The following is a 13,695-nucleotide window of genomic DNA, read 5'->3' as shown; positions in this document are numbered from 1 at the left end:
TCAGGCTTTTAAGAAGGCTTTGAAAAATTACCACTTTGTTCTAGTGTTCTCCTGATTGTGTTATCGGACTGGGTTGTAGCTGCAGTTGTTTGTTGTAAGGTTTATTTTATGCTGGTGTTTGATGTGCTTAGAATGTTTGCTGCTGTTGCTGTTCTTATTGCTGTTCTTATTGTGTTTTTAATGTATTTATTGCACTTTTACTGTTTTTATTGTGTTTGTACTGCTTTTCTTGCTGCATCACTTTTTATTATGTGTTTTACTGTTGCACGCCACCTTGGCACCTCCCACCTTGGGAGGGCTCCTGCCCTAAAAACGAGCTAAGATATTATTTTAAATAAAGAATAAAATAATAAACCTATGCATGGAAAGATCAGTTGGCAATATTTTCTAATATTTAAAAAGGTGTCAAAAGGAAGATGAAGAATCATCATATCAACTTTAAGGAGAAGATTAAGGGCACAATCCTATCTGGATGGTTGCCAGCCTCCAAAATTGGGGCCGCCAACTATGCAGGGCAGCTGGAGCACAGAGGAGTTCCTCTCCTCCGTACTCCAGCCCCTCTGCATTTTGGCTAGGCATGCTAGTTCACCCATCCAGCTGCAGCTTTGGGGAGGGGGAGGAAGGAGCCTGGAGACCCGATAGGAAGCTGCATAAGGCAGCTTCCAAGGTCCCCTCCCCACCCCGGGGACCACCCCCTTTCCCCCATCTCCTTGCACTGTTTCCGAGTGCAGAGACATAGCCGGAGCAGACAGAACCACACCAGCTATGAGAGGGTGGGGGAGGGGGAGGGGAACACAGTCTTGCCTCTGAGGGCAGAGCCCTCATTCCAACCTTGGTTCTCAGAAACCAAACAATCCTATGTCCCCCCGGATGCTGTCTACGGGGCACAGGAGTGTTCTCTCAATTACAAGAAGGTGGCTTAGTGGTTAAGATGCTGAACTGCAGACTGGAAGGTCGGCAGGTCAGCAGTTCGAGACCCCAGTGCTGCATGACGGAGTGAGCTCCCGTCTTCAGTCCCAGCTTCTGTCAACTTAGCAGTTTGAAAGCAAGAAATTGCAAGTAGATAAATAGGTACCGCCTCAGCGGGAAAGGTAACAGCGTTCCGTGCACCTCGGTGTTCAGTCATGCCGGCCACATGACCATGGAAGCGTCTTCGGACAGCACTGGCTCTTCGGTTTAGAAACGGGGATGAGCACCACACCCTAGAGTCGGACACGACTGGCTGGGGACACCTTTACCTTTTTAGATTCAGGTTAAACATTCAGAAAAACCTTCTGACCATAAAACCTGTTCAGCTAAGGGACAATTGTACTAGGAAAGGTGTGAAATCTCCTTTCTTGGTGGTTTTCAAAGAAAACTGGGCAGGCTTCCTTCAATAATACTGTACATCTGGGGGATCTTGCAACAGGGGTTATTAACCTAATGCTAGGATCCTATGCACACCTACTTGGGAGTAAGTCTCAATGAAACAAACAGGACATATTACTAAGTAACCTGCATAGGATCAGACTGCGGATATGTTATACAGTAATAATGCATGAACCCCTTCATGGATCACTGCCTTGTTGTGGCGAAGGGGCTTGCGTAACTCAGTGAAGCCATAAGCTATGCCATGCAGGGCCACCCAAGACGGACAGGTCATGGCAGAGAGTTCTGACAAAATGTGGTCCACTGGAGAAGGAAATGGCAACCCACTCCAGTATTCTTGCCAAGAAAACCCCATGGAACGTATCACAAGGCTAAAAGAGATGACGCCGGAAGATGAGCCCCTCAGGTCGGAAGGTGTCCAATATGCTACTGGGGAAGAGCAGAGGGTATTTCCAAGTAGCGCCAGAAAGAGTGAAGCGGCTGGGCCAAACCCGAAAGGACACTCAGCTGTGGATGTGTCTGGTGGTGAAAAGAAAATCCGATGCTGTAAAGAACAATATTGTTTAGGAACCTGGAATGTAAGGTCAATGAATCAAGGTAAGCTGGAGGTGGTCAAACATGAGATGGCAAGATTGAACATCGACATCTTGGGAATCAGCGAACTAAAATGGACAGGCATGGGCGAATTTAATTCAGGTGACCATCATATCTACTATTGTGGGCAAGAATCCCTTAGAAGAAATGGAGTAGCACTCATAGTCAACAAAAGGGTGGGAAAAGCAGTACTGGGGTACAATCTTAAAAATGATAGAATGATCTCAGTACGAATCCAAGGCAAACCATTCAACATCACAGTAATTCAAGTCTATGCCCCAACCACTGAGGCTGAAGAAGTTGAGGTTGATCGGTTCTATGAAGACCTACAACACCTTCTAGAACTAACACCAAAAAAAGATGTCCTCTTCATCATAGGGGATTGGAATGCTGAAGTAGGAAGTCAAGAAATCACCGGGATAACAGGCAGGCATGGCCTTGGTGTACAAAATGAAGCAGGACAAAAGCTAATAGAGTTTTGCCAAGAGAACATGCTGATCATAGCAAACACTCTTTTCCAACAGCACAAGAGGCGACTCTACACATGGACGTCACCAGATGGTCAATATCGAAATCAGATTGATTATGTCCTTTGCAGCCAAAGATGGAGAAGCTCCATACAGTCAGTAAAAACAAGACCTGGAGCTGACTGTGGCTCAGATCATGAGCTGCTTCTTGCAAAATTTCGGCTTAAATTGAAGAACGTCGGGAAAACCAATAAACCGTTCAGGTATGACCTAAGTCATATCCCTGATGAATATACAGTGGAGGTGAGGAATAGATTTCAGGGATTAGACCTGATAGACAGAGTGCCTGAGGAACTATGGACGGAGGTCCGTAACATTGTTCAGGAGGCAGCAACGAAATCCATCCCAAAGAAAAAGAAATGCAAGAAAGCAAAGTGGCTGTCTGATGAGGCTTTACAAGTAGCTGAGGAAAGAAGGGAAGCGAAAAGCAAGGGAGAAAGGGGAAGATATACCCAACTGAATGCAGAGTTCCAGAGAATAGCAAGGAGAGACAAGAAGGCCTTCTTAAATGAACAATGCAAAGAAATCGAGGAAAACAACAGAATGGGAAAGACTAGAGATCTCTTCAAGAAAATTGGAGATCTCAAGGGAACGTTTTGTGCAAAGACGGGCATGATAAAGGACAAAGAAGGCAGGGACCTAACAGAAGCAGATGAGATTAAGAAGAGGTGGCAAGAATACACAGAAGAACTATACAGGAAAGATCTGAATGTCCCTGATAGCCATGATAGTGCGGTCACTGAACTTGAGCCGGACATCCTCGAGAGTGAAGTCAAGTGGGCCTTAGGAAGCATTAGTAACAACAAAGCTAGCGGAGATGACAGTATTCCAGCTGAGCTATTTAAAATCCTAAAAGATGATGCTGTTAAAGTGCTGCATTCAATATGCCAACAAATCTGGAACACTCAACAGTGGCCACAAGACTGGAAAAGGTCAGTTTACATTCCAATTCCAAAGAAGGGCAACGCCAAAGAGTGTTCAAACTACCGCACAATTGCGCTCATTTCACATGCCAGCAAGGTGATGCTCAAAATCCTACAAGCTAGTCTTCAGCAGTATGCGAACCAAGAACTACCGGAAGTACAAGCTGGGTTTCGAAGAGGCAGAGGAACTAGAGATCAAATCGCCAACATTCGCTGCATCATGGAGAAAGCAAGAGAATTCCAGAAAAACGTCTATTTCTGCTTCATTGACTACGCTAAAGCCTTTGATTGTGTGGATCACAACAAACTCTGGCAAATTCTTAAAGTGATGGGAGTACCAGACCACCTTACCTGTCTCCTGAGAAACCTGTACGAGGGTCAAGAAGCAACAGTCAGAACCAGACATGGAACAACCGATTGGTTCAAAATTGGGAAAGGAGTACGACAAGGCTGCATACTGTCACCCTGCTTATTTAACTTATATGCAGAGTACATCATGAGAAATGCCGGGTTGGATGAATCAGAGGTCGGAATTAAGATTGCTGGGAGAATTATCAACAACCTCCGATATGCAGACGATACCACCCTAATGGCAGAAAGCGAAGAGGATCTAAAGAGCCTCTTGTTGAGGGTGAAAGAGGAGAGTGCAAAAGCTGGTTTGAAACTCAACATTAAAAAAACTAAGATCATGGCATCTGGCCCCATCACTTCCTGGCATATAGAAGGGGAAGAAATGGAAGCAGTGACAGATTTTACTTTCTTGGGCTCCAAGATCACTGCAGACGGTGACTGTAGCCATGAAATTAAAAGACGCTTTCTCCTTGGGAGGAAAGCTATGGCAAACCTAGACAGCATAGTAAGAAGCAGAGACATCACCTTGCCGACAAAGGTCCGTCTAATCAAAGCTATGGTTTTCCAGTAGTAATGTATGGCTGTGAGAGCTGGACTATATGGAAGGCTGAGCGCCGAAGAATTGATGCTTTCGAACTGTGGTGCTGGAGAAGACTCTTACGAGTCCCCTGGACTGCAAGGAGGTCAAATCAGTCCATCCTAAAGGAAATCAACCCTGAGTGCTCATTGGAAGGACAGATACTGAAGCTGAAGCTCCAATATTTTGGCCACCTAATGCGAAGAGAAAACTCCCTGGAAAAGACCCTGATGCTGGGAAAGACTGAAGGCAAAAGGAGAAGGGGACGGCAGAGGATGAGATGGCTAGATAGCATCACGGATGCAATGAATATGAACTTGAGCACGCTCCGGGAGAGAGCACAGGACAGGAAGGCCTGGCGTGCTATGGTCCATGGGGTCACGAAGAGTCGGACACGACTGAACGACTGAACAACAACAATAATGCATGAAACCATTATTATGAAGGTTACATGATGTCACAAGGTACAGAAGATTTGGCTTATGAACATCTTATAAAAGTTATGGCATCTCCAAAATTGCCATCTTACGAGAGACTGCTGCAGTGCTTAGGGGATGACAACCCTTGTACCCCCTCTCCAGGGCTTGAAATTTATCTTATGAAATACAGGGATGAAACAAGTCATATGTGTTGCTGAATTTTACTGACCATGATGGGGATGTAATCCCTATCTGACCCCTCTAAACAAGGATAATAAGAACCAATAATTACTCCACAATATACACAGTTGAAACTGGTGCCAGTTTGGCAGAGATCAGCAGTCCGTATCATAAAACATACAGTCAAAGTATCTGACACAGGCCTAACTCAAAATGAGACCGTCCAATACAGACAATACCATAATATTTTCCACCATGTAGAATTATGCAATGCATAGCCGGCACTCATAGCACAGCTGCAACAATTTTTGGTACCCCTGTTTTGGGGACATAACAAAAGGTTGAAAGGAGTTCACACCTATTGCTTCTGGGGGTTTAAGCAGGAATAGTATAAGACAAGGTAGTAGAGATACACTGAATTTGAATCTAACGTAGATAAAAAATGTAACACAGTTATATAAATGTAAATGCTAAACTAAATACAGTTTGTAGTCAAATGCAAGGTACTCCCTGGATTATACTGAGAAAGTTACTGATCAATTCTCATTGTTACAAGAAAACAAAGTGGTAGGAACAATAACAAGCTCTGTCCATGGAACATCGTAATAGATACAACAAGCAATTGTGTCCTACACATAAGAGATGATATTGATAAAACAAAACATAAAAGAATCCTCTGAGGAAATTCTAAAAATATGTACAACATCTTTGTTGAAAAGGCTGCAAATGATATCAAGATATTCTGCAATCAAGCTTGTATCATAAGTGTAAGTTTTGCAATGGGCGGATCATATGTCATAATGACGTCTTTCTGCTTGTTGTTGTTCAGTCGTTCAGTCGTGTCCGACTCTTCGTGACCCCATGGACCATAGCACGCCAGGCCTTCCTGTCCTGCGCTCTCTCCCGGAGTGTGCTCAAGTTCATATTCATTGCATCAGTGATGCTATCTAGTGATCTCATCCAGCACTGTTGAAGACTGGATGATCCATGGGAAATATACATTTTTATATTTATTTATTTTATTTTATTTAAAATATTTCTAGGCAAAATCTACATTTTTGGTTTGAGGAAGATAATCCACCGAAGACCTTTAGAATTCCAAGTCTGCTGTCTATGATGGAATTCCCTCTGTGTCAATAACATCATCCATATAATGCCAAGTATAATGTAATCTTCATTGTTGACCAGAATAACAGAATGTTTTTCCATCATCAAATGGCATAAGCAGATTCATCATCATTTGTGATCTTTTGTGCATGCATGTGTGTGTGAGAGGGAGAGGGACTGAGGGAGAGGGAGTGTGGTATTGTTATGAGCATAGGAAGCTGCCTTATACTTAGGACATAACATTCTCAAAGCAGATGCCAGCTGTGTTATGGAGAGTCCCTTTTCCATCAACACTTCCAAGGTATGCATCACAATTATCCCAGGTGACTCCCACTATTAACTAAGGAGGTAATTTCATTCCTTCCATGTAGGTTTGTAGGTGGGTGGGTGGGTGGGTAGGTGGGGAGACTGCTCATAAATGAATGCAAATGTTAGGTCAGTTTCTACTTCCTCAGTGTAATTGTAGCTGACACAGTGCCCTAGATGATTAAGAATATCAAAGAGCTTTCTACTGCAGGTGAAGCTTTTCACTGCAATACCAAGTTGGAGATTTTTGCATGGCTTCACACACCTATTTCTTATAGCATAAACATCATCTTAGGGAAATGGTTAAACCTTCTAAGTATTCCTCTCCGCCTGTCTTCATATTGGATCTGGAAAACGCAGGAAGTATGTGAAAAACGTTCCCTTCTTCGTTTCTGACATCTTTTCTGTTAGTTTTCATGGCAAAAATGGCTTGGAAGCTTTTAAGAATTTCATAACCAAGAGCAAAAAGCTGTATCAGGAACTGTTACTGAGGTATTCTTTTTCTTTTACTGAATGTTTCGTGTACACTACAGCTGCTCCCAGCTTCATGCTGCTTTGAAAGGTAATGTTTCCTTGTCTTTCATTACCTGCACCCTTCTTCAGCTTATCATTGAAATGTTGCAATAGCTTTTTCTGAAGATGCTGAACTTTATATGCCTTTGAAGCTACATTTGTAGATCACAAACAACAGAGCTGTGCATTGCTTGTGTAAGTCTTTAATCAGATGCACTCCTTCATTCCTGATTATGAACTGCAGAATGAAAGCACATATGGCTTCAAATGCTGCTTATATGCCCCTTGTGATATTCCATGAAGAATCTTCTGCATTATTTTGAGACGCTGCTGCTCTTTCTTTCTGATATCCAATGCAACATATACCATGGTAGTATACTTCTGACAATGAAAACCATATATATATATATATATATATATATATATATCAGCATCTGCTGATTCTTCAGCATACTTGCAAATCTTTTGATGTTCATTTCAAACCTTTTTGATATGTACCTAAATCAGGGATGCAGAGGTTTCCCATGGAGCTTCCTTAGGTTCCTCTAGGGCTAAGGCCACTCCCTGGAGGACCCCCCCCCCCACGAAGAATCCTCATTGTTATCTCAGATGCCCACTCAACCCCAAAGTAAGGCAGGATCCAGTGCAGTTTGACCCATGAAAGCAGGTTTTTAGGTAGTGTGTACTCTACTTTTCTTGATTCATGTGCTGCTGACAAACCAAAGCAATTTCATGAAAATCCGGATATAACCAGAAAGCACTTCTCATACACTTCCCATGTACATTGGGCCCCAGATTGTTTCTTCTGTAAGGGGGGGGATTCAAACAGGAGTATTCAAAAGCATATATTTATTTAAAAGATACAATCTGATACATATTTGTCTTTAAACATTCATAAGTTTATGTAATTTATGTTGGTATGGTACTCTTCACTGACTTATGCTGAACAATTAAAGTGGTTAAATACATTGGTTCTCTGTGCATAAGGAAATGAAAAGTATAATATCAGCATGTTTATTGGATTTAATTGAATTTAGAAAACACACAAGGAATAAAGTCTCATTCCTTCTTCTAAATTAGATGTTAATAAGGTGAGGTTAAACAGTACCTCGCTTTCTTACACTCTGTGGATGGTGTCTCATTATCTTTATATATCTTTCTTATTCGGAATTAATAATCTCAGAGTCATTGCCACCATTTTAAGAAGAATGCTTTTTATCTATTAAACAAAACAGCAAATAAAAATAAAGAAAAACATGAAGAAAAGCATGGTTATAAAAGAAAACAAAAAGCCAGTGGAAGAGCCAGTGTGGTATAGTGATTAGAGTGTTGGACTGGGAGCTGGGAGATCCGGGTTCTAGTCCCCACTTGGCCATGAAGCTCACTGGGTGACTTTGGGCCAGTCACAGACTCAGCCCAACCTACCTCACAGAGTTTTTGTGAGGATAAAATGGAGAAGAGGAGGGCCATGTAAGCCACCTTGGGTTCCTTGCAGAGGAAGAAAAGGCAGGGTATAACTGTAATAATAACAAGAACAACAAAAAGTGGCATAAAAAACAATTCAAACAAATTGAATAGACTGGAAGAATAAAATGATATTTTCTGATACCAAAAAGATAATACTGTGGATGCCATGGAAATGTCCCCAGGGACAGTGTTTCAAAGGTGGGCATCACAGCCCAAAATACCCTTTCCTTCACTGCCATCTGTCTTACCTCAGATGGTTGGACACCAAGGAGAACATCAGCAATTGAACTCATGTGCACGAGCAGCCTGAGGTGGGCGCAGGCATCATTCCAGGTTATGACATCATTTTGTGATGCCGTTAACATTTACTTATATGGCATTGTACATATACGGTGCAATCCATAAACCAGTTAAGCTGGAATGCTTGAGTGTAAGGTCATTTGAAATCAGTGTGATTAACTGCTTCTAAAGGAATTTGAATGGAAGGAAGTTCCACCAGAACCAGTAGGACTTCCAAATAAATGTCTTTGGGATCAGCATATAAATGGGCTCAAATCCAAATTCTACAGCATAAGTACTTCATGGACTACAACTATAGTTAAGTTACCTAAACAAATACATAATTCAGACTTAGAACATCTCTTTTAGCATCAGTAACATTGAACATGGCTGAATCTGGCAGAAACCCACATCATAACTGACTGCTCAGTACTCCTCATGGCATCAGTGTGTTGGCTACAAATTTTGGCAATTCTGAATTATCAACTATTAAAGCTCTTGTTACTGTATCTTACAGAACTATAACCCTCAACACCCCCAGTATTTCTTAGTTCTGTTGACACTGGCAAAATGACAAGTTAGCCTACAGATAAATTTTGAGGGAAGAGCCAATTGCAAAAGATTGCATCCCATGTAAAATTGCTGGATCCAAAAAAGGGGATGGTTCTTCCAATATTTCTCTCTTTTCACAGGTACTCTGGAGGTCACTGAAACATAACAGCTGACTCAAGAGTCAAGAACAAGATTACTTAACTAGCCTTGAACATTTCCAAAAGACACAAAATGAAGTTCACCAAAGCTTACTACCCAGACCACATCTTATTCACATAACGAAATCTGTGACCTGTATTAACAAAAGAAGGTAAACCAATGTCTGGATGAAAAATATGGTTCAGCAATATTACTGAAAAATTTGACAGAACATAGATATGAAGTGGGAGATAGGAACTGGAGAAAACAACACAGGTGGCTCATCCAATAGATTGAGGTACTGTTATTAGCCATCCATGCTACCTCTCCCAGGTTGAGCAGGGAATTGTCATTGTCATTTGCAAATATATATATGCAAATATTAAGACTATCCACAGAGCAGCATTGAAGCAGAGTCTGACAAAATCTAACAAGCTTTAAGAAAAGATGCAAAAAGAGCTACATCAAACAACAATACTCCCTGGCCGCATGACATGTCTAACTGCTAAGGTGAATTCTACTTCATATCTTAAAATACAGCATGCTTTAATATCATTTTTGTTCCTTTTGTTTATCTGATAAAATTATCACACAGCCTCCCTGACATTCAACACAGCTGGCAACATTTACTGGTGCAGAGTTTGCGACATGATAGAAAACAAACTTCAGGCCAAGACTGAAAAACTCTACAATGTCACCACATATACAGCATGTGATTTGGCCTTCCACTGGAATCCTAAATAAATTTTTGCCTGCAGTGCTGGCACAAAATCATGTTCCGTGCTGTGGCATTGGCATGGTTGAAGTACACCCTCCCTATTAAGCACATGTTTTGGTATAAGATGTTTCAGGATGTAGTGCCTTAGGAACTATTTTACTGTGTCCTGTGTGACATGCTTCCCATTCGTAACATGCTAAAATCTCCAACCATATAAGCTGCTGGTTTTTTTTACATAACAGCTCTATTCCTCCCCATCCCAATAACTTTTTTTTATCCTCCTTCCACGGAGCGCACAGTATCTTCCACAACCATCTGTGATGACGATATGGCAATTATTTTATCTTGTCTCTTTCAAGCCACAATGGACAGCCTTTCATTTCTCCAAAAGCACAGAATACCCATTCACAGAACAGTAAACCCACGAAACTGAGAGAGATAAAAGGCACTGCAGACATAAACTGTTTTCTGGAGTTCGCAGAAAGTACAAAAGGAAAGATGGAGAATGTGATTTTAGCAAGAAACACTAAAGAAAGCAAAACAGAGACATCTATACAATAAAACTTAGGGGACAGAATGATGGAAGCAATATCGTTCTTTCTTCCTACTGTATAACTTTGGTATGAGAACTCCTAAAGGGGACAATTCACCAGAAATATACATTTTGCTGGGGACCAGTGGTGCAGCTAGGTACGTTTAGAGCCTGGAGTCAATGGTCTTATGGAAGGCCCTTTTAGATGGCTATGTGTATTACTTCAGTTGTGAAACACCCAATTAACCTTTCTCTTCCCGCTTCCAACTGCTATTCCATGCTTTCAAACTGCTTCTACATTCCTGATATGACAGAACAACAACAAAACTGTTTGCCAACCCTGCTGTAAAGAAACCTAAAAAACTGTGGGCATGTGAAGTTTTGCATGTCAAACTCACTTAAATCACAGCACCCCCTTGATTACAGATTACAGGGCTCTTAGACTCTCAGATGGTGATTCTCCCTTACTAATGCTTGCTCCGTGTTTACAGACCAATGGGTGTAGAAGGCGCATTTAAATGTTGCTTTCTTTTGGCTGGAATGGATATATAAAGCAGTTGCTGGTGGCAGCTGCATGCACCGAGCCACATCTAAATCAGTCCTATATCTTTAACATACACATTCAGGTATATATTATGATTTCTTTTATTATATATAATGGGGTCTATTATTAATTCTCTAAGGAGCATTATTATCATTATCAGAAGTCTTAGACACCTTTAAAAAAAGACTCAATGTAATTTACAACAAAATCAAAACATACAAAATTTAAAACAGCTGAAAAACAGTTTTCTGGAGACAACTATTCAAACAGAAGCGAAACCAATGAAATTCCCCATCCCTGCCACTCCCAGCTCAGATAGCCATCCCAGGAGGAAACCACGGTTGACAGTACTGAAAGTCACTAAGAGATCAAGAAGAATCAACAGGATAATACGCCTCCCCCACTCTCCCAAAATAGGACATCACATAGGGCGACCATAGCTATGCCAAAGTCCAGCTTGAACCCCAACTGAAATGGTTTCAGATAATCATTCTCATCTAAGTGTGTCTGGAACTGATCAGTAACTACTCGCTCAAGGATACTGCCTAGGAAAGGAACATTCACCACTGGCCTAAAGTTATTAAGGTCTTCCAGGTCACGGGAGGATTTCTTCAGTGGTGGTCTTACTGTTGCCTCTTTAAGGCAGCCTGGGACCACTCCCTCTTGCAAAGAGGCATTAATCATGAATTACATTGTTCTAGCATCTAACTTTTTTTTTTAACAACAACAAAATAAAAGAGTGACCAACTATGTTAACTGAACGCTGGGCCTCCTTTTTAAAATGATTACAGCTTTTAGAAAACCAATTTTAAATAATCTATTATTCATTATTCTTCTGAGATATAAGCAAGTATGACTACATTTTGGCTGTGGGTATCAAATTTGTTGCTTGACTTACTTGCAATGGCTGAGGATAACAAGTTGGTACATTTTCTATTGTAACTCACCTGGAGTGTATTTTAACCTGGTTGCATACAAATCTAAATAAAGCAATGTGTCACAACCCAAAATTGATTGAGATGCATTCCACTGAGGTCAGTCTAACTAAAACTATCCAAATTCCATGGAAAAAGTTATTTACATGTATTTAAATAATACACACACACAGCCTGTTTATTCTGTCAGTTTACGCATATTCTTCATACCTTCCTGTGAACTGGTGTTTTTATGCCCATTCACCCGTTGTTGTTGTTGTTGTTGTTCAGTTGTTAAGTCGTGTCCGGCTCTTCATGACCCCATGGACCATAGCACGCCAGGCCTTCCTGTCCTCCACACTCTCCTGAAGTGTGCTCAAGTTCATATTCATTGCATCGGTGATGCTATCTAGCCATCTCATCCTCTGTCGTCCCCTTCTCCTTTTGCCTTCAATCTTTCCCAGCATCAGGGACTTTTCCAGGGAGTTTTCTCTTCGCATTAGGTAGCCAAAATATTTGAGTTTCAGTTTCAATATCTGTCCTTCCAATGAGCACTCAGGGTTGATTTCCTTTAGGACTGACTGATTTGACCTCCTTGCAGTTCAGGGGACTCGTAAGAGTCTTCTCCAGCATCACAGTTCGAAAGCATCAATTCTTCGGCGCTCAGCCTTCCTTATAGTCCAGTTCTCACAGCCATACATTGCTACTGGGAAAACCATAGCTCTGATTATATGAATCTTTGTCGGCAAGGTGATTTCTCTGCTTCTTACTATGCTGTCTAGGTTTGCCATAGCTTTCCTCCCAAGGAGCAAGCGTCTTTTAATTTCATGGCTACAGTCATCGTCTGCGGTGATCTTGGAGCCCAAGAAAATAAAATCTGTCACTGCTTCCATTTCTTCCCCTTCTATATGCCAGGAAGTGTTGGGGCCAGATGCCATGATCTTCGTTTTTTTAATGTTGAGTTTCAAACCAGCCTTTGCACTCTCCACTTTCACCCTCAACAAGAGGCTCTTTCGATCCTCTTCGCTTTCTGCCATTAGGATGGTAATTCACCAGTTAATTCACATTAACTGCAACACATATATCCCATTCTGGAATGTTAACTGCTTAAACTCTCCCAAAGGAAGAGTTTATTATGAGGGTCCTATGATTTCATGACATAGGCTAGATAAGAATGTCATGAAATAGGACTCTTATAATATACTTTTCTTTTGGAAGATTTTAAGATCAGTTAACATACCAGAGTGGTATATACATGTTTCAGTTAATGTGAATTGACTACAGAATGGTCATAAAAACACCAGTTCACAGGGAGGTGTGGAGAATATGCATAAATTGACAGAAAAAACGGGGTGGGGGAAGGTGTTTGCACACATTCATTGGTCACTATGTATAGTTGCCAACACAGGTAATAAAATGTGCCTTGATGAGAGATATTTTGTACAATGCCCATACATAGCCTTCAAGTCAATTTCATAGATTGCTTGGACATTATGCATAATCCCCACGCAGAGAATTTGAACATTAAATGGCCAGTGTTCATATTCCTTGATTTACACTGTCCACTTGTGCACATTCTCCAACAATAACTTGGAATCTTTGCATGTTCACCAAGCAATGTGAAAAATCCTTTGGCTTGTGTACATCCTTCAGACCGTCAAGTAAATGTGCACAATCACCAGTGTT

At 41.3% G+C, this 13,695-nt stretch overlaps 1 protein-coding gene and 1 long non-coding RNA gene across 4 annotated transcripts in view; one reads left to right on the top strand and one right to left on the bottom strand.

Moving 5' to 3' along the window:
- The window catches only part of PACRG (parkin coregulated), a 386,078-nt gene that overhangs the window by 26,985 nt on the left and 345,398 nt on the right, over nt 1–13,695 (bottom strand). The window lies entirely within an intron of this gene.
- LOC146359725 (uncharacterized) overlaps nt 1–13,695 on the top strand; it is a 38,809-nt gene that overhangs the window by 15,328 nt on the left and 9,786 nt on the right. The window contains exon 3 of one of the 2 annotated variants that reach the window (XR_014786754.1): nt 9,304–9,473. The exons of the other annotated variant lie outside the window; for it this stretch is intronic. This is a non-coding gene — a long non-coding RNA (uncharacterized LOC146359725). The remainder of the gene's footprint in view (nt 1–9,303; nt 9,474–13,695) is intronic. 2 annotated transcript variants of the gene reach the window in all.

This window comes from Heloderma suspectum, chromosome 1, assembly GCF_057233095.1.
Source record: "Heloderma suspectum isolate Gila_16-S chromosome 1, 16-S_ref, whole genome shotgun sequence".
Classification (NCBI taxonomy): Eukaryota; Metazoa; Chordata; class Lepidosauria; order Squamata; family Helodermatidae; genus Heloderma; species Heloderma suspectum.
Note: the sequence above shows the minus strand (reverse complement) of the source record. Positions and strands in the feature narration are given on the sequence as shown.